The sequence below is a fragment of the Propithecus coquereli genome, unplaced genomic scaffold, assembly GCF_000956105.1.
Source record: "Propithecus coquereli isolate 6110/MARCELLA unplaced genomic scaffold, Pcoq_1.0 Scaffold267, whole genome shotgun sequence".
NCBI lineage: Eukaryota > Metazoa > Chordata > Mammalia > Primates > Indriidae > Propithecus > Propithecus coquereli.
Window position 1 is genome coordinate 507,055 of NW_012148252.1, and position 22,538 is coordinate 529,592.

Here is a 22,538-nt window from a genome sequence, read left to right on the forward strand (position 1 = left end):
AGTTTGAGGTTGCTGTGAGCTAGTCTGATGCCACGGCACTCACTCCAGCCCGGGCAAAAGAGCGAGACTCTGTCTCAAAAAAAAAAAAGTATATTGTTTAATTCTGCATATTTGGGTATCTCCCAAATTTCTTTCTGTTGTTGATTTATAATTTCATTCTATCATAATCGAAGAACATGCTTTGAATGGTTTTAATGCTTTTGAATTCAATTCCATTATTTCTTCCTGTGGATTTTACCTACCACTTCATGTTATTTTCTTTCAGCTTAAGTGAATTCCTCTAGTATTTCTTATAATGCCAGTCTGCTAGCAAGGAACATCTTAGTCTTTCTTAATCTTGGAATGTCTTTATTTCACCTTCATTTTTTAAAGATAGTTCTCCTCAATGTTGAATTCTTGATAGACAATTTTTCAGCAATTTGAATACATCATTACACTGCCTTCTGGCTCCCATTGTTTCTAATAAGAAGTCAGCTATTAATTGTGCTGTTCCTTCCCTGTATGAGTCATTTTTCTTTTCCTGCTTTCAAGATTTTCTCTTTATCTTTGGATTTGAACTATGTGAATATGTCATTTTTGGGTAAGGCTTGTTCTACTTATGGGTGCTTAAGCTTCTTGGATCTGTGGATGGTATTCATCAAAATCAGTAAGTTTTCAGCCATTATTTCTTCAATTTTTTATTGCTCCTTTTAACTCTCTTTTCCTTCTGGAACTTATATTACATATATATTGGGACACCTGTTTTATCTCACAGGTCCCTGGAGCTATGTTCGTTGTTGATTTCTCTTCAATCTTTTTATTCCCTGTTCTTCAGATTGAAAATTTGCTACTGACCTATCTTTAGAATCACTGGCTCTTCTTCCTTCCATCTCATATTTTCTATTCAGTCCACGAAGTAAATTTCTCATCTTTGTTATTGTACCTTTCAACCCCAAAATTTCCATCTAGTTGTTTTTAATAGTTGCTTTATCTATATTTTCCATTTGTTGATCCAATGTTATGTTTCCCTTTGATTCTTTGAACATGATTTTATTCTTTGAACATATTTATAATGACTGCTTGGAAGCCTTTGTCTGCTAAATCCAGTATTTAGTCCTACTCAGACAGTTTTTATCAACTAGCTTTTTTTCCTGAATATAATTCACGTTTTCCTATTTCTTTGTATATCCCTAATTTTTTTTTTTTTTTGACAACTGGTCATTTTAGATAATATATTTTAGCAACCCTGCATTTTGATTTTTTTTTCCCTGAGAGCTGTCATTTTTTCTGGTCATTTGTTTGATTTGTTTATAAGCAATTTTTCTGAATGTCTGAATTTAATTTGCAGACTCTGTCTCTATTGCAGTATACAGCTACTGTCATTCCTGCTTTGTTATTTTATTCTTTTTTTAAAAAAAGTTTTAGCCAAGCTTCCTAAGAGTTGCCACTGTGTCTGCTTAGCCTGGTGGCCACACAATGATTGGCTTAAGTTTATACTCGAACACCTCAGGCCAGTAAGGTTTCCACACTCTATTGATGGATTGCAAGTGTGGGTTGAGGAACACATGCAAAGGTCAGTCAGTTTTTAGTTCTGTCCTAACTCTTCCTTTCCACTGGGCCCTTTCAGGTCTTCCCTGCGCATGCAGAGCCTTCCAGACAGCCAGGGATGTACGGAGAGTTTGAGCCCTCTCAGTTGTCCTCTGCCTACGAATGACCTTCCCATCAGCTGGGAATGTGTAGAGATGTGTAGAGTTTAGTAAGCCCCTCCATAATTCTCTCATTTTCAGACCCTCCCTGTTAAATTTCTGGAGAGTCATAGAGTCTGCCACTTGCCCCAAAAGGACCACAACCTAGGCTAGGAAAGCTGCAGGTTTCTCCCATTCATTTATTATCAAGTTTATTACTTTTATTAACAATGCTATTAGGCTTGGGTTTTTCAGTTAAGCAAAGCTGCTGATATAAACAGAAAATCTCAACATAATAGAATTATCATATTGACAAGCAGGAAAAGGAGGGAGGGAGGAGGAAGAAATGGGAGGAACCCAAGACATTAATGCTACAGACTCCCCCATTCTTACCTGAAATTCGGCACTTTTCATGAGTAATTGATTTTCAATTGGTTATTTTTTACATTTTTTTCTAGTTTTATAGTTGTTGCTTAGAAAGAGGATTTGTTAACCCCTTTAAATTGCTGTGCCTAGAAGTCCACTTTATTTTAAAAATGATAGTTCATATTATTAATATCTAGTCAAAATGAAGTCAATTAATTTTTTAATGTTTCTTACAATGTATCATATCTAAGAGTAAAAAAGCAATGTAATAATGACAATAATAATAACAATCATTTATTGGTCACTTATACTCTCAGTATGTCATAGCATTATCTCCTTTACTTCTTTGATCACTTTGTGAGGTAGATAAATTATTCCCATTTTACAGATGAGGAAACTGAGCTATATCAAGACAAAGAAACTTCCCCAAAGTTACAATGCTAGAAAATGATAGTGCCAGAATCTTTCTACAATGTATTCTATCCTTAATTCACTCAAATTAATTCTAAAAGAATTGTGGAACAAAGTAGAGTTACTTTGCTCTAACAAGTACCAAAAAAGGAGTGCTTAGTTCCTTACTATTTAAACTTTGAATATTCTATAAAACATGACTGTAAGGAAAAAATTATAAGATGTTTGTTCTGATGGTACCTTAAAGGAAGAAAATTATCATCTAGTCAGGAAAATTTCCAAACTCAGGGCATAGGTCCTTAAAAATATTTAATTCATCATGTTCATTTTGCATTTGTTGCATTCAAGAAATGTTTGGCATGTGTCTCTCTGAACTGTGGACATACAGATTTATCTACACATACGAAAATGAACTGTAAACCTAAATTATGCTCACTTTAAGACAAAACTTAGAAAACTTAAACTTTGGCACTGGAAATGAAACTGGGCTGGAACAATATTTATTTTTGCATTTGATAATGTATAGCATAAGTTAGCAACACAGACTTGATTTGTTTCCTTAGGATCACTGTGAATAAACCCATTGGGCTGGACAATATCCTGTGTCAAGACAAATTACCCCAGGCTAGCCCAGGAAGGAAGAAGGGTGGGCTTATTCCTTATTCTCTGATGTATGCTCATAGTCCCCAATCTTTTTTGCATATCCAAAGGAAATGCAGCACATCTGGGGGACCGTAATGTACACAGAAAGAGCAGCACTTCTGAGGGCAACCATTGATAGTCCCTGGGAAGAAGGCCAAGGAGAAGGCCAAGTTTATACATATCTATGAAAACAGGAACAGAAATGCAAACTGTGGCCAAATTAAAATCACCACAGAATTCTTTACTTTGGAACCGCTTGATTTGTTTTTAACATAAACACTGGATTGATTTGCATGTTACATCAAGTCATTTAACTTCATCGTGACTCTGAGCCCCCCAACCAGAGGAGATGATTAGTAAAGGTGACTTTTAAGGCAGATGATATTCTATTTCATTTTTGTATACTCATAATTCTAATCGTTTATGTCATTTAAATCTTGAAGAGTTTTTCTTCTAACTCTGGCCTTATTTTCTTACAATCTTGCCAAGTTTCAAGTTTGTATCTTCAGCCAACTTTAGTGTGTATGCAAACCAAAAATATCCAAACATGCTCATTTCAGTGAAAAAATATGTGCGCATTTATATATCAGAAAAAAATTTAGTCAAGTTGATTTTTACCTCAATTTTATGAAAACGTGCATTATGAGTGTACAAATATGGGAATTTCCCCAAAAGTGCATTTGTTCCTTTAGAAAAATGCCAAAAGATCATAGTAATACATGATTATATTTTTGCAAATAATAGTTAACATGACCAACTAAATATAATGTGCAACCTTTGATTGGATTCAAGATTGAGAAATAAAGTTATAATATTTTTCATTAGAAATTTGAATATGGATCACATATTACAGAATAGCATTATATCATTGTGAAATTTCCTCAGTTTTATAACTTTATTGTTGTGGGAAAGAATTTCCTAGCTTTTAGGGGATACATGTTGACTACTTAAGGATAAAGTGCCATAGACTGCATCTAACTCATAAATGATTTAAGGAAAAAATGAGAGAAAAAGTGATAAAGCGCATGTTGCAAAATACCCACAAATTGGTGAAGGGAATATGAGTGTTTACCGTAGTATTCTTGTAACTTTTCTGTAAATCTGAAATTTTTCAAAATAAAAAAGTTAGAGGAAAACAAACAATTGAATCATAATATATTCCAAACATAAATGAACATGTTTAGGCTTGTTACTTTAAAAATTTACTACTATAAACTGCCTTGAATCATTTTTTTATAACCAGAGGGACATAAATATATAAATAATCAGAATGTAAGACAAGATTTAGCTCAAGCACTATTACCGTGAACTTTACCCGATTCACTTGTGGCATACTGCTTTATAGGGTAGTCTTTTGAACAGTAATCAAATTTCCCAGAATTTTTTTTTTTTTTTTTTTGAGACAGAGTCTCACTGTGTTGCCCGGGCTAGAGTGAGTGCCGTGGCGTCAGCCTAGCTCACAGCAACCTCAGACTCCTGGGCTCAAGCGATCCCCCTGCCTCAGCCTCCCGAGTAGCTGGGACTACAGGCATGCGCCACCATGCGCAGCTAATTTTTTCTATATATTTTTAGTTGTCCAATTAATTTCTTTCTATTTTTAGTAGAGACGGGGTCTCGCTCTTGCTCAGGCTGGTCTCGAACTCCTGAGCTCAAACAATCCGCCCGCCATGGCCTCCCAGAGTGCTAGGATTACAGGCGTGAGCCACCGCGCCCGGCCCCCAGAATTTTTTAAAGGTAGAGAATCATTAAAGTTTCAGCAAGTTTTATAGGTAAGAAAACTAAGGCCTAAAGAAGATTATTACTTATTATAATTCATTAATACATAGCATTGAAATCTTTTTTTTGTTGTTTGTATTTTAAGAAGGTTTACAATATATTCTATAAAGTTTGGGGATACTTAATGTCAGAATTGTTACTTACATTCCAGCATTCAACCTTACTGTTATTGGAAATTTTTTTAAAACCTACTGATTTGAAACTTTTGAAACATGATTAGTATAATGCAAGGGTTTACCTCCTTCAGGGGGATGTATAGGTTGGAAAAATAAACATTAGCGTAACTGGTAATACTTTAAAGAAAGGATAATAACACTAATAGATGAGTAAAAGTTGGCTTCACACTTTTTCTCACAATCATGGACCTTTTCCTCGGATGTTACCTTTCTCTACAAGTCAGTTGCCTGGTATGATAACATATGACTAGGCTTAGGAATCAGATAGACTCCTAGACCACTTCCTAACTGTGTGATCTTAGGCAAATCTCATTACAGATCTGGAACCCTGAACATGGTGAGACTTTTCGCTACTTGATATTTTATTATTCAAGAAAATTAGGACAAAATCAGATATTTATCCTCATTCTAAATTCATTTTCCCCATACTTCCCAAAAAACTTGTGAAGCCTTCACTAAACAACAACCAAAAAACAAACGAACAACAACAAAAAAAAAAACCAAAGTATTTAACCCCTTCGTGACTACTGTTACCTTCTGAAAAATCTTAATAGAAATGTATATTATACTTGCCTTCAAATGGTAATTTAGAAGACTGAAATTTTAAAGACTTCAAATGGTACTTGGAAGACCCAAATAGACTTCTACACCACTATATCCTGTGTGTTATGTAGACAGATTTACCAAGCCTTGTTTATCTTTCTCCTAGAAGCTTATGATCTATGGCCATGTTCTCAAATTTTAGAGTGCATACAAATCATCAGCTATCTTGTTAAAAATGCCGATTCTGGTTCAATAAATCTGGATTGGGTCATGAGATGCTGCATTTCTAACAATCTTACCAGTCATAGTGATAATGCTGGTCCACAGTCACACTTTGAATAGCAAAGGTTTCTAGCACACGACAGTATCACAAACACACGCATACCTGGAAACTCAGATGGAAGGCTAAATGAGATTAGTACTAATAAATAACATATCAGTAAATATATGCATCGTACATGATGATATAGTAATATATAAATTAATTAAATAATAACTGAATTGGGGAGTATGCATGTGGAATATCTGTGTGTGTATGTGTGATTGTGTAAGAAAAGCCGCCTGGAACGATAGATGTGAATACCTCGTTCTTCATGTAAGAAAATTGGATTCAGAGAATTTCATAGATTTACCCAGAATTGTTGATACAATGCCATAGAGCTGGTACACAAAGCCCATGCCTCTGATTCCAATTTCAAGTAAGGATTTCTTAATTTTTACACATATGAAAATCAGCAGTATGACAATTTTTGGGAGAGAACAAAGGGAAACTATAAAGTCAGACTAAGGGGTGCAAAGAAATCTAGAAAAATATGCTGATCTGAAACAATAAATAATATGATGCAATTACAAAGTAATTTCGAGTAATTTATTTTCTAATTTAAACAAGCTAGTGTGGTTCATTCAGAGAAATAAGGGAAAGAGCTAAGTGCTGAGATTCCGGAGACTCAAGTTCCAGCCTCAGCTCTGCCACTATTTTACTGCTGGAAGCTTGAACAAGTTACTTAAACTTCATGAAGCATTTAGTATTTGTTTTTCATCTGTAAAATGGAGATAAGAAGTGTTGCCCTACTTATCACACGCTGCTGTGTTGAGGCAATAGATGTAAACAAATGTGCAAAATTAACAGTGCTCTACAAATGTATCGTTGTTTTTACCATTATCATTAATATTTATGGATAGTCATTCATATTTATGAATAATTCACTGTCATCCTCGAGGAAAGGGAATTTTTCCATCAACTTGTTTCTCTCTCTTCTGAAACTTTTCCTGCCAGTTTAGGTGGCTATCTGAGCTCAAGTTCTTACCCATCAGAGGCAATCAGATGCAAAAAATAACAAATGTTGGCTTCATGTCATGGTATACACCCTGGGACATGTGCAGAGCTAGCAAGTTCCAATGAAGTCATTAAGCTCACTGAAAACTTCCTTTGGCTTCTCCTCTTCCTGTTCCTTGTGTCTTTTGCCCCTTCTCAGTATTTGTTCTGATTCTCTCCCTTGCATGTGTCCTGATGTCGTACCTTTCCTCCTTTTTTCCATGCCACCTTTTTTAATCTGATAAAGCTTACTGATATCAATGTGATTGTCACTTACCTATACTTATGTCAGCAGGACATGTTTTATTTTCGAAAAATAAAAGTCAAAATTGGAAGGAATTCTATAAAGCTGTCAGTTTCAGCTTTCATAGCCAAAAATAAAAGTTATATCAATATGGCTACTAAAAAGCATCGCTGAAATCTTATGTTAAACCAAGCATTTCTTTTACAACTGCAACCCTATTCAATGATAAATTCTTTAGGACTATTTCCCCCATATTTAATATGCATTCAGAGCTAATTTGGTTTATTACCTACAAACATGACTGTCCTTTCTAAGCATTTTGAAGACTCTACAGAAAGACCTTATAGCATTCATACTCTGCCACTGCAGCATCATTACCATCCCCAACCTACCGGCATATATCAATATAATCACAACTGAAAATCGGAGGAGCACCATCATTCAGGGCCAAACTCTGACCATAATAATAGTATAACTTTCAAAATCAACAGTTTGGACCACTCACTCAGTTTACAATGTGAACTTTGGGTTTGTTCTTTATTGAGTTTAAGATTGTACTTTTTTAATTACACTGTTTTTAGGTGGGCAATTAAAACTCTTGAAAATTCTAAGCAAAATCCAAAATGTCCTTTTACTGCCATATTCTTTAAATGTCAAGCATCTCTATTCCTGTGCACATTTTAATGGTGGAATAACCTGTTGCCATCTTTAAGAATATATTTTTGATACATTAAAAAAGATTTTCTTGATTACCTTCTAATGATGATTTTCCTCCATAATATCCTTGAACCCAATTATTTTACTGAAATGATATTCTTAGCAAATTATTTATATAGTAATGCCACATAAGTCCACTCACGGCATTAGTGACAGCCAACAGTTGTTGAATGTTATAGTCCATTACCCATCTTAGTAATGTTGTTTTGATACACATCTACATTCACCAAAGATCTTAGTAAAACATTTCAGAAAGACATAAAAATGCACTCAAAAAGAAAGATGTGTTCAAGCATGTTTAGAATAATTTGGATTTGTTTTTCACAAAGATTTGTGTTTCAAAATCTTTTGTTTGCTCCCATTCTAAAAACTTCAACAAATAATTGTTGCTCTTTAAATGTCTATATTTTAACAAAATGAACTCCCATTTTGTTACTGCCTAAGGCACTACGTCGACTGCCAAGCACTCACCCACAAGGACACCTAAAACAAGCATATACTACTAGCTAGCATCTGGGCGGAATTTAGCAATCCCCATTGTGACACATTGCAAATGCAAGTGAAAGGAGAAACGCTCACTTTTGTGGGTTCCAAGCATCTACTCCAGTCTAAACACAGGCTGTTTCCTTTTAAACCACCCTCAACAACCTTTCCACAACTGCTCCTTGCCATGAAACAGCCACCACTTGCAGGATGGGGGGGGGGGAGCAAAAAATGGAAGCAATCTGTTTTGCAAGCTCTTTTCCAGCAAATTTCTGCTTTGAGACCTTAATGCCACCATCCAAGTGTCACCTGCAGTTGCTGTCTATGCACACTCAGAGGTGGGAGAAGTGCTGATCTTTATTCAAACAACAACAAAAATGTGGGAACTCAATTCCATTTCTTGAAATGTGTAAATGCTTAAATTAATGTTTGAGAGCACAATTTTGAAATTACAGAAACACGGAGTCCGTTATATTCATCTCACTTTCGTTGAATAGGGCACGTTACCTTTAGTTTAAAACTGTTGAAAGTTAAAGAAGAAACTCCACTCGAGGGACCCAGGTTCAGAATAATAATTATGGGGCTCCTAGATTAGACCTCTTCAAAGCATATGCCAGATGACTTTATACGTCCTGTTCAGCAATAAACAATCTTTTTGTCTTGTCTAGTTGTCTATTAGCTCTGTAGCTCTCTTAAAGAGAGAAAAAATTGATTTGATACAGAAATTTATGAAGGGAGACATTTGATAGGTGGATCACCGATGCGGAGAATCCAAAACAACGAATTTTCATGAAGTCACTTTTATTGCCAATTTGCTCCCTAGTTATATTTTGCTTTTTTTCAGTGAATTGATGGGAACATGGAAGTAGTCTTCTCATATAAAAGACAAATGCATTTTGTTAAATAGTAAAACCGACCACTTTATTTCTCTTCCTTAATATGACCTTTCAAAAATGATTTGCCTATCTGATATGCACGGTTTTCCATATTCTGTCTCATCATACCAGTGTTAACAATAATTGAACAATATATGTCATCAGTGGAAAAAATATTAAGCTGTTTTCTGAGGATTGAAAAAAAATGCACGTTCTTATTCTCATCCAAGTCTTATGGATTAGATATTCAATTAGTTTAAAGTATTTGATGTAGAAAATATAAATCTCACCCAACCGCTGTTTTTTAATTTAGTTTTTGAATGTCATCTTGTATTTGTACAATGAAATGCAACTCTTCTATTAACTCTCTCATTATTTATTATTTTGTAGTTATTCAACTCAACCCGTAATGGAAATCTGGATTGCCACTTATGTTTTATAAATGATTGTCAAGAAAAGAAGCAGAGAACAGCCAGGCTACCTGTGATAGGGTCCGTCTGCACTTAGGTTTTCCTCTGCTACCCTCCCCGAATCCTCAGATTTCTTCTCCTCCCCGTTTGTCCCCAACTTTTTGCTTCCAAGTACAGGAGAGTCCTGAGGCTCTCAGATGGTCATTTTAAAAGCCCCCTTTCTCTCAGGAGTTTGTAAAGCAACTGAGACACATACATTCTTCCATAAAAGAGAACATGCATAAAAATGGCTAATGTAGTATCAGTCATGTGTAAGAGTTGGAGGCATAAGAAATAAGACGGACTATGGGTAAGCAGGGAAAACTTCCTGAAAAGAGTGGGTCTAGTGCAGGGAAGTGAGAAATAGAAATGGATTAATGGGGAAGAATGGAAGAAAGTTAATGATGCCCATGATTCAGCCAAAAAATCAGAGTCAACGTGTCCTGAATGTCAAATGCAAACTCCTAATTTGTGTAGTGTTTTAAAGTTTATAAAGTACTTTTGCCTACATTATCTCATTTGCTTTTCTCCAGGGTTCAATGATGTAGGCAGAAGAGGTGTTATAATCCTCACTCTGTAAGTAAAGGATTTGAGGGCCAGGAAGCTTGGGGCTAAGCCCAAACTTCACACAGTAAGGAGGTGACAGAGAATGAATATTCGTCCAGCTCAGCATTCTTCCAGCAGCAGTCAGTGCACCCTCTCAGCTTGCCAACCTCTCCATGCGGTTCCCAGAGGAGTCTCTTTGCTTCTGCCCAGATTCTTTCATCAGGGCCCCCTGAAGGTGGTGCTCAGGTAGATACTGAGTTCTGGGTTCACCTTGGGGTATGTCTCACTAAGAAATTCCTTTCTGTGGTGTTTTACTGGTGCAAAGGAGCTCATGACCAAGGCCTCCTCTGGGGATATCAGAAATCTCTAGAACCAGGTGCAAAATCTTTTGTGTGTTCTCCATCTCTGCTTTTAGAGTAAATAGCATTGATATATGGCAGCTGCCCTCAGACCTCCACTTCGTGTTTCAAACACCAGAAGTATTCTCTAACCCCTTCAGCCTGCCCGTATGTCTTCCTATCTAAATCCCAGCATGGAACAGGCCATACCTTCCTGAACATTGTAAAGAAAAATGATCTCTCTTTCATAAACTCCCCTAATGCTTATTGTCTTTTCCCTCATTTACCTGTTAGTCAGTGTACATGCACCTTTAGACAAATGCCCACGTCTTATACTTCTTTTATATTCCCCTCAGCAGGGAACCCATAGGTATTTAATAAATATTCCTTGATTGGTAGATTTTGGCCTCTGTTTCTGCCTCAACAAAGGGAAATATTATGGATATATTGTGAGAGTTTCATAATAAAACTGATCATCAGCAAATGTGACTTATCCTGATGCATTTCACAGGATTTTAAAGGTTCTGTTTTACACCTTTCTTTTCATTTGTTCTTAGCGTTTTAGAAAGTGACATTTAATTTGCTTCAGTTAACTACACGAAACTGGAACTGAGCTACATTTCTGTCTTTTGATCTCAAAACAACCATAGGTATCCGTTTCTTTTTACCAATTTGATGGGAATTATCAATGTTCAGATCCATTTTTGACAAAAAAAAAAAAAAACCCTGAATCTATAATATTGACTCTAAAGAAACCAAAGGAGATGTTTTATGTGCCTGAGGAAAGCCTTAGCACTGTACAAATTAATTGCACTCTTCTATAATCTTTCTGGGAGTTACATATATGCGGGCCAGCAGGCCAATTGAATCATGAAATTAACCTTAAAACTATTCAAGTCACATAGACTATGAGATGATATTGTCTTAGGATCACTTACTCCTCTTCATTAATCTATTGATAAAGTAAACAGCTTTATTACCTTCTGCCCCAGCATTTGTTCATGGCGATAACTAGTTCTGAAATTTTTACTAAAGTTAGATATTAGATTGTGATTCTTTATAATGAAATTTCATTCATCACTGAGCCAGTGTTAAATTTCTATTGTTCCGTGTGCTATTTTACGCTATTTTAAGCTCGGGTAAAATTTCTGCCATCTATATTAGTTTCAGCAAATGAACAAACCATGAGTCCATCCCGTTCTACTATATTATTTTAAGCTTAATATTATTAGAAGCTATGGTGCTTGGAGACAATGACAATCATGTCCCACAACCAATTCTGAAAGCAATAGGAAATTGAGAAAGTAGTTTAATAAACAGACGCTTCCTCTGCCTTTTTAAAGAAAATTATATTTATGTGAGCAAGCTTTCTCCATATAATACAATCTGCATGTTTAAAAGGCAATCATTTTCCCCAGTTTATTCATTTAAATGAAATCACTACTGCTCATAGACGTATTCCCCTGCCTTGCCCCATGTCAACACTCTGATGTGTAGCGTTGGACTGAAAAAAGATAGGGAATGCAATTCCACAAGTGCATAGGATTTAGAAGAGCAACTGGAGTTTTAAATAGCTCTCTTGATTTTTTTTAGAATTTGTTTCAAGAGCAAACTACAGGGGGCAGCAAATATTAACAGGCTCTTAGGAGCAGGCTGAACCTTGGAATTAACGTGCTAGAGTGCTCAGTCTCTCTCTGATGAGAAATGCCCAACTTTAATGCGAAAGGTATACTTTTCTCCCTACTTTATTTCAAGATTTTTAAGAGTTAAATCTAGAAGGTTTTTCCCACCTGTCTGCACAGTAAGCTGAAGTTGGGAGGAGTCTCTCACATTTCAGGGGAGTTTGTTGTCTCCTTCAAATTCTGCAATGAAGTGTGATGTGCTGAAGTGACGTGGATTAAAAGCCTGGGATCGTCTGAGCACTGATGTGAGTGCAGGGGCACAAGAAATGCACACATCTGGGGAAGACAGGGGGATATAAAGGGCATTTTATTCTCTATTTTTTTTTCACTCAGAGCAAGTTGAGTACTGTTGGACTTTCCCGAATTATCTTCCACACTGTTTGAAGGTTCCATTACCTGAGAGACAGTTTCCAAATACTTGGTGTATTTAAAATCAAACTCACTATCACTGAATTTCTCAAACAAAACTCACAATCTGTTTTTCACAGGGATCGTGGGAACATATTTCCCCTTAATAGTGTTGAACTTGACTTATATTTTTATTTTGACAACCAAAAATTGAGAGAATGCCAGACTTTGAAGGGCTTTAATCTCATCCTGGTGCATCTTATAAAATCTCATAGAGGATTTTCGGGAAAGTATGGAAAAGCAGAAAAGGAAACACTGTCATTTTTTCGCCTACCTCAAATCCCTGTATTTTAAAATATCAACAGCTGCTAGGAGGGTTGCAAAGTTCTTTAATTGGTGATTAATGTAGTTACTAACATACAGTAAAGGAACTGCACAGGACTTACAGGCAGAAGTTGAATCAGTCTCCAAAATAAAAAGTGAAAATATAAAGTGCGTGACAACATCTATGCAAGAAGACAGCACCAAACTGCAGTAAGAAGTGAGGACACTGAATTCATATTTTGGTTTTGCCACAACAGATCTCTTGTGTTCTCTGAGACTCCGATTCCTTGTTGTTCATCTCTGTTGACTGGTGCCATCTCCTATTTGTAATTCTTAATCTAACTTGTTCCCTGTATTTCTTTTTTTTGTAATTAAATATTACAAATATTTAATAAATGGCAAGGCATAGGAAATATAAAAATGCCTATGAGCCCATCAACCAAGAGTAAATAAATGTGAATACGCCATTCTACCTCATTTTTTTTTCCTTTTTGAAATGGCATTTTTACACATTTTATTGCAGTGTGACGTACATTGAGATAAGTAAACATTTAGTAAGTGTGCAGTTCAATGACTTTTCATAAACTGAAAACACCTGTGCAACCAGAAAGTAGATGAAGAAACCGGACATCACCAGCACTGCCAATGACCGCATGTGTGTCCACTTACAGTCTCAAGCTCCCCACCCAGGCCCGCATATTCTGCCTCCTGCCAGGATTCATAACATTTTTTTTAATATAAATCATACAGCACATACTCATTGGTGTCTGGTTTCATTTGTTCAATCTCACGTTCATGAAATTAATCCATAAAGTTGCATGTAGTTGTAGATTATTTATTGTTATTGCCCCATGGCAGTGAGAATTCCATTGTGTGTCTATCTTCCAATGTATTTTACAAAATAAAATGTTAGAGATAAAAGATACAATAAGTTTGAGTTATATATCCTTTCTGCCTATTGTTTTTTGCTTTTTCTACATATGGAGATGTATGCATTAATAACATACAAACCTGTTCTGTGTTTTGAATTTTATATAAATAGTACCTTACCATATATACCATTCTACAACTTGCTTTTCCTCTCTCAACATTATGTTACAAATATTTCCACTTGGATACATACATTTTACCTTCTGGATAGTGATACACTTAATATCCTAAATTTTCAAATGTATATCTCCTGGGTGGCCACTTAGGTTATATCCTCCGGTGGGCATGCATAAGAGGTCCTCAGGGCATACCTAGAAGTGTAATTGCTGATCAAAGTGTGCACACTTTGATCTTATCCTTACTGCATCATGCCAAATTGTTTTCAAAGCAGGTGTAGCAGAAAGCTATAAGAGCTCTCACTGCTCCACACCCATGCCAACACTTGGAATTGTCAGATTTCCATTTGTTTGGTTGTGATTTCTTGGGTTTTGCCAATTTGCTGGGAGTGCGAGGGTGTGTCCCTGGTTATTGGTGATGTTGAACATCATGGTCATTTCTTAGTCATTTCACTTTCTGTTTCACGGCAAGCCTTTTGCTTTTCCACACTCCCTTCTCCACTTTCCCGACACATTTTACAGATGGCAACACAGCTTTTTCTTTCTTTTTCTCTCCTGTTGATTAATGAAAGGGGGCTGTAGCCCAATGCAAAGCTAATCCATCCAATGCTAATCTGTTCACATATTCTCTTTATTATCTGCTGGAACTTGCTTCTGTGCCTTGCTTTTATCCTCTCTTGTACCATCACCTTTCTTATCTCATGGCCCTTTCCTATTAAAAAAAAAAAAAAAAAAACAACTTCAAGTCTCTTCTCTTCTAGATATTTTTTCATTATTCAGCATCCTGATCAAACATTTAAACTGCTCATCTCTTATTCACCATCAAACTTCTTGAAAGACTTAGTTTTTGTTCTCACATCCTCATGTCTCACTGTAGTTGGCCTCTACTATTCCACTGAAATGGACATGAAGGTTATCACTGATATCCTAATTTACATGACTTTATTGTCCTCATCTTATTTCATGTCTATGGACCTCATGTCTAAACCCCCACCCTTCCCTCATTTATTGAATATTCTGTGTGATTTTATTTCTCTGGGTCTTTGCATATACCCTACTTGGTAAGATCTCCCCTCCTCTCAGTCTCAAACTAGTGGATCTTTCTTCTGAATTTCTATAGAATCTTGCATATATATATAAAAATATAACTATATATATAAAATATACACATATAATTTCAACTTTGTATTGTTATTACGTTTATCCATAATAAGAGAGATTCTGAAGGGTTTGCATTTCTGTACCCTCAGTGCTTAACATAGACTCTTGGCAAATGTCTGTGGAATGAATCAACAAATTGGGCAAGCATTTCTGTGCAGTTTCTTCCAGTTCTGGTTCAGAGTCTGTGTTGAGGAAAAAAGGGCCTCTTTCCTCCTGCACTACCTCACCTTATCCATTTGCACAAATGGCCTTGTCCTGCTGGACAAGTCATGTGCTAGAATCCAAGGGGTTCTACATTGCACTGAACAGAACCCCTGTCACAGACTGAGAAGCTGCAGCCTGGGTGGAGGAGCTGGTCCTACTGAACCCCCATGCTCTTAGGGCTGGGGCCAGCAGAGGACCAGATGGATCGCAGAGTGGAATTCCATTTCTTCCCTTTCGTTCCCCAAACCCCAAACAGGGGAGAGTATGTGAATGAATAAGAAGAAAACAAGATCTCACAAGGGGATGTGAAGAAGGTGAAGATAACCATAAGGGCCTTTAGACCAGCCAGAAGAGCAATGATGAGATTAAATTTTCTACGAGAGAAATAGACTTGGATTTAGATCACCAAAATCTGCCCAATTCCAAGATTTCTGGATCCCAAGGTGGTTTTAAGCTGTCACAGATGACTTTGTTTTGCTTCAAGTGGTTTCCAGAACTCTATAGCCATTACTAATAAATGTTTTCAGGGCTTAACTCATGGCAAAAGGCACCATCACCACACTACTTGGCCCAGTCTTGCCAGGTCAGGTGTGTGAGTCCTTCCTGCCTCTGTCACAATGTGTGAATAGCTGGGGGCAGAACTCAGGCCATTGTGTGTTTTCCAGGTAAGAAGAAATTGCAGTTTTCCAGAATCATCGGTTGCTAATTTTGTGTAAAATTGTATGTTGCCAATTTGTGCATGTAACAAATGCCTCTTTAATGTGTTAGCATTGTTTTTTAAAAGACCACTCTTTTCCATGTATGTTAAAGAATGCTTACCTTAAAAAAAGAAAAATTTGTCCATCAAAAAAAAAAAAGAAAGAAAAATTTGGTTGATTCAAAGCACAAAGGTCCTAAAAGAGGTGTGCAGCACCCCATCTGTCCAAATACAAGGGCTAACTGATTTCCCAAAGACCTTGATCCTTATTCATAAAGTAATGCAATTCACTTCAAAACACCCATGATTTATTTACACTTTAAAATGATAAAGCTCACCCCATCAGTAATCCTAAAAGACTGTTGAACCTGTTCTATGATTGAAAAGGCCCCTTTTGCCCATTTCTTCATTGAAACAGGCAGCTCCCGAATGTGGCCCACTCACTCCCTCATTTTAGCCTGCTTTCGCGATGAAATAACAAATGAAAATAGTCAACTATAATAGCACCTTGCCTCCTGGAGCCCAGCGCTCCTGGAAAAATGGCTGTACTGAATAAATAGCAAATAGATTATCTGCTTGCCTATAGTGGTGTGGAAGACAAGGCTCTTTTAAGGGAAAGTGAATTAAAATTGAGCACAAATTGGGAAGGGAGAATGTTCTAGGAATAGAGATATTTAAGGGCATGTGAAAATGGCCACCTAAAAAGTACACTAAAACAAAGATCTTTCCATGCAAATGTCCAAGCCACTGTTTGTTTAACACATAATTTTTTTAACCACACTGCCACACTGATTCAGCCCTGACCCAAGAGAAGAAGTCTATCTAGTGAATGGCTCTGTGTCATTTCTTGAATCTTCAGGTGGAGATGAGAGGAAGCACTATGAACTTAGGAAAGTTGACAAGATCTCTGCCTGAGGCCCATAATGTCTTAGACTTGTGTCTGTCCCAAATAGGAATGTGCAATGGGAAAATGGCAGTCTCCTACGACCTAGCATCTTAAGCCTTGAAAAGGAACAGTTTCCTGATCCATCTAGGTAGTATTGCCCTTCTGTATTTTTCATTCTCAATCCATTTTATTTGAAAGGTTATGCAAGTCTTTTGTTGTAGCCCTTGATAAAGGACATAAATGCCAGGTTAGATATTTACGTATTTCTGATAAGAATATTCTCTGAAATATATTTATTTTGATCATGTATCCAATTCAGTTATGGGCACTAAATTAGGCTGGGGGACCTCAGGGTGTGATTTTTTCATTCATTTATTCGTTTTACCACATATCGATTATATTGCCTACTATGTGTCGGGACCTGATTAGGAGGTAGGAATTCAAGGGTGAATAAGACATATATGCATTATGCAACAATAGAATATGCATTATGCAATATAATCTCTCTCTCTCTCTCTCTTTCTTCACCCTCTCTCTCTATTCTGGTTTTGTTGAATATCATCATCATCATTTTCCAGATGCCCAAGTTAGAATCTGGGAAGTCTTTCTAGATGAAAGCTTTCTCCTCCTCTTCCTTTTACTGTAATACAATCCTTGGTTAAGACCCTCTTGGGTTTCTTCCTAGAAAACTGTAATAGCAATAATAGATGGGCAATGGATCTACTTATTATTTAATATCTTGAGCACCAACTAAATATTTTACATTCAATATTACAGTTCATCTTCATAATAACCTTACAAGAAAAGGATATTATCACCTCCATTACAGAGATAAGAAAACTAAGGCTCAGGGAGAGTCCATAAACTGCCTAAAGCCTTCAAGTGAGTAAGTGGGATAGCCGTGGTTTGACGGCAAGACAGTTTGAAGTCAAAGTCTGTGCTCTCTCTACTCTGCCTCGCTTTGCCTCAAACGTGGTGTTCCTTGATTGTCTTTCTCACTCCTGAAGGTTCCCGAGGGAGACCCCTTCACACACACCATTAGCTCATCCCTCTGAGGTGATATTTTATGTCTAAGGTGAGGCATGACAGTTAGAAGCAGCCATTAAAAAAAACCTCAAGGTGAAGCACTTAATCTTAGAAGAATGAATCGTTCTATTGTAGTCCAGTACAGCTAGAAAATTTTTAACAAAAGTCCCTCTTGTAAATTTTGGTTTCATATGAGTGAGATAATGTTGGTCATCTTTTTGTTTTCTTTGTCTCAAATCCCTTGAGACTAAAACAGTATTATTTATATTACCTTTTTAGTCAAGGCAGTGCCTGAAATGTGTATCTACCTTGAATTTAGTGGCAAGAAACAGGTTATCGTACCTGGAGTATAATTTCAAGTGTCCAAATTATATCACCCAATTATACAATAAACATAAAAGCACTTTTTAAACTATCGATGGCCATGTGAATAAAAGGTATTATTATGTTGGTAGGTAAACATAGTCTTTCACATGGTATTTAATGAGCAACTCCTTTTAAAGAAAGCAATAAACAACCTAACAAATGTCACTTGATTGTTCTATTAAGTAATGAGTAGCATAATTATTCTTCCTTTTAAATTTTGACACTGAAAAATGCAACTATTTGAGTTTAAAAATCCTCAACTTTGTGTGTGTATGTATAATGAATTTCTTAATGTGTTTTATGTTAAATGCACCGAAAGCTGTGGTTTTCAAAAAATTGAGACGGCTATTCCTGTAAGTTCCAGTGAGGAAAGATAAGACTTGAGATCAAAGGGCTGATATGTTTGCATACACTGCTGAAAGTATAGGAGGAATAATCATAGAAGGTGGATACTTTTGTGTATTGTGAAGTTTTGAATGGCAATTGCAAAAGTGAGTGAGGTAGCAACAACAAAAAAAGACTTAATAGTTTTGTATTCTGCAAGTGTGTATTTCATTGCTGCTTCCTTTGAAGTCAAAATCTCATCTCTTTGTAACTAGAATGGGTTTTGAAGAAACAAAACTTCAAGAGCTTCAGATGGGCAATAAAAAATGCTGTAATCTCCTACAGGAGAGAAGTGATTTATAAGGCAATGTATTTTTTATGACACTTCGATGTTTGCAACAGACCAGGCCAGTAAGTAAGAAGTGTGGATTTAAAAGGAAAGAGCAGTGACATAACTTTCCTTTACAGGTGTCATTTGGCTTAAAACAACCCCTGCTCACTCAGTGACTGAATCATTTTGGATGTGTGCAAGCGGGGTTGATGTAACAACTGTTCCTTATTCCATCTATGTGTGGGAGCCAGCACCTCTCTACCAAGATGGTTTTTAGTGAAAGAGGAATAAAATGATCTGTGCATGTCTGTTTGACAGTGGTGCTAAACCAGCCTTTGGGGCCTCAGCAAAGCTATGTCTCTGTCATGATATACCCACTTTAAAAAGAGGCAGCAGAAAATAATGATTAATAGTGTGGATTATGTAGTCAAAAAAACCTGGGTTCAAAAGCCACTTCTGCCACATATATGTTAGATTTACATGACCTTAGGCAAATCACTTAGTTAACATGTATGCACCTCAGTTAATTCACATGTAAAAGGGCATAATAAAGCCACTTCAGAGGATGATTTTATAGATTGAGTAATTCTGTATATTTGAAACGTGTAGCCCAGTGTCCAGTGCGTAGTAAGTAATCTTAAGCTTGATATTATTTTTCAGTCGTTTACAAACTATTTATTGAATAACTACTATGAACCAATTTACAAGTGTAGTTTGTGTGTGTATATCTTCGAAGAATGAAGCACACCCCCATACCGCCTCTGCATTATATGGAAATGTATAATTAGAGTTTTTAAGCATTTTCTAACCACTAGCACATTAGCAAACAACAAACACTACTGCACGGTGCAGTGTTTGTTTACTTGGCAAAATGCAGATAATGCAGCTGCTTCACACAACAGTCAAACAGGGGGTGTGCTGATTGCAGAGTTAATTGAGCCCTGGGACTATATTTAGTTAGAATGTGACATCATTTTAAAACTTGAATTATCTGAATCATGCATTTTAAATAAGTTTGTTTTGTTATTTTAAAAAACCTGGATAATCAAGTAAATATCCCCGCTCTTCCTGACCGTGTGAACTTAAAACTGTTTGAACTTAAAACAAAAAGTGCTATAAAGTAATTAATTTCAAAATCCATAACATCTACATCATGACATGGCTAGCTGGGTCAAAATATATGTCCTGGAACATAATAACCATATGCTATAAAATATAATTGCTGTAACAGTATAGGCCAATAAGGTGAGTCTTCATTCTGTCTACAGACATTAGCATTATGAGAGATTTCCCTATGGCAATTACATAGTTAGTGAAATACCATTAAGCATATCTTTCCATGTGTAGTTATGGTTGTGTCTATATGATACTGAACATCTGTATGAAAATCAAAAAGTTCAGTCAACTCTCCAGATGTCCCCAACTATCAGTGTGTCTGGCTTATGGACAAAACAGCTGGACTTAAAATTTTTGTTTCATTTTCATCCAGATGTTAGTCTCTTATGGACACAACCTCTTTTTGAGTTCTTTCCTATCACTCACCTTTGAGATTATAACTAAATTACTAAAAAACAGAAAGGCTTACCATATAAATTTGTGTCTCCTATGTTGAAGGATGCTATTAGCCAAAAATCTGCTAGGTCATATATGCATACTAGTTTTTAAGACAGTGACAATGAAAAATTGAACAGCAGAAAGAACACGGAACTAATTTGGTTCAAGAAATAAAATCTCTATGTTTGTGTTTATAGAAAAATGTGTGATCTGATATTGGCGAGTTCAGATTTTTTTTTAAAAATCGAGGCAGTGTGGTATAAAGGAAAACAAATGTATTGGCATCAGAAAATCTTGGGCATGAGTTCAGATTCTGTCCTTTACTTGTGACATTATGATCCTTAATTTCCTCTAAGGTGATCAACCATCTTAGTTTGCCTGGAACTCTCTAGTTTTAGTAACAAAAGTCCCATGCCCTGAGAAATCCTTCAGTCCCTGGCAAATAGGTGATTGGTCACCCTAATTCTCATCTATAAGATGAGGGTGGTAATAACTTCCTCACAGAGTTGTACTGCAGAATGATGAATAAGTAAAACATCTAGCACAGCCAAGAACAGGGTCCCCGAATGGGACCTATTATTATCATTATAAATCTCACTCACATTTCCTATTCCGTTTTCTCTCAGAGCACAGGCTCTTCTGTTTCCATTTTGTTCAACACAATCAACACTTCACTCGCACTATCACAGTCACTCCAACTGATGCCGTCTCATTCCCCAAAGCACTTTAATTTCTACGTTGTATTCCCCATCAGTGACTCAACGGTCACGAGCTTTACCTCATCCTCACTGGAATCCAACGGACAATTTTTTGTTTCTTACCATGCAGACCTAATATGCTGCTCTAGTTCAGATGTAGAGTATGAAACCTCCTGTGCCCACAGCAAGCCTGACACACATGGGTCCTCGACAGACACTTGTGAAATGAAAGAAGTGTTCATAAACAAGGAATAGAAGAATACAGATGAGTTATGGCAAACCAATAGCATGAACAACAAGCTGTGGCCCTTCTCTTCTCTATAAACTCATCTTTTCTATCATGGATTTCCATTTACTTCCTACTGAAACATTCCTTACTGTCTTTCAGGAGTCAACCAGGTGTATTTCCTTTCTAGACCCAAAATTTCCAGTATTCTTAGTCTAGTCTGCACCCTTTTTGACTCTGTATTTCTCTTTGGTTCTCAAGCCTCTGAATGCTCTCCTGCTGTGTTGAAACATCCACTGGCCAAGTCTAGCCTCATCATTTGATCCAGCTTCAAACTCAAAGAATGTCCTCTTGAATCTTTCAGATTTCTCTCTTCACTGTATCCTACCCTCTGCATTACTCATTTTCCTGTGCCTGCCTTTCAACCGAGTCATGCTCCTGCTTCCAGCCTTTCCATTGCCTGCAGTCTCAGAGGCTGAAGTCAGACATAAATAGCAACAGGCAATCAAGCCACATCCTTTCCCTTCTCCGTCTTGCAACTCTGGACCCACCTTCTCCCAGCCTAATGGGTCCCACCCAGTATCTAACCTACCATGGTGGCCTCAGAGTGCTAGCTGCCAGAATTACACGGACCTAGGTTTTGAATAACAACTCTGCCATTTACTGCAGTGTGAAATTAAATGGGTGTTTTCACTTTTCTGAGCAGCCTCAATTATTCCTTTGATAAAATGGGGATAAGAATCATACTTGTAACAAAATGAGAATAATAATTATGGGAATCAAATGAAGTCATATACATAAAGCTTGTCCATGACAGTTCACTCACTTCCATTCATCCTAATATGCCATCATTTCTAATCTAAGGTTGCCTATGTCATTTCTTGAAATTCTGTGGGAGAAAATAATTGTGAGAATTCTGGAATGTATCTCCCCAAGTACTTTGTTCTGCCTTTGGTAAACTCTTAGTATCTATTACTGGACTGATTCTAGAGGCAATATAGAACTCTATTCTGTTAGAAGATCTGAGCTGGGGAGGGGATTAGGACCAAGGCGTATAGGTGGTGCAAGTTATTTTAAAAATGAAAATATGAGACCTACATAAACAAAAGTCCTCAACGGG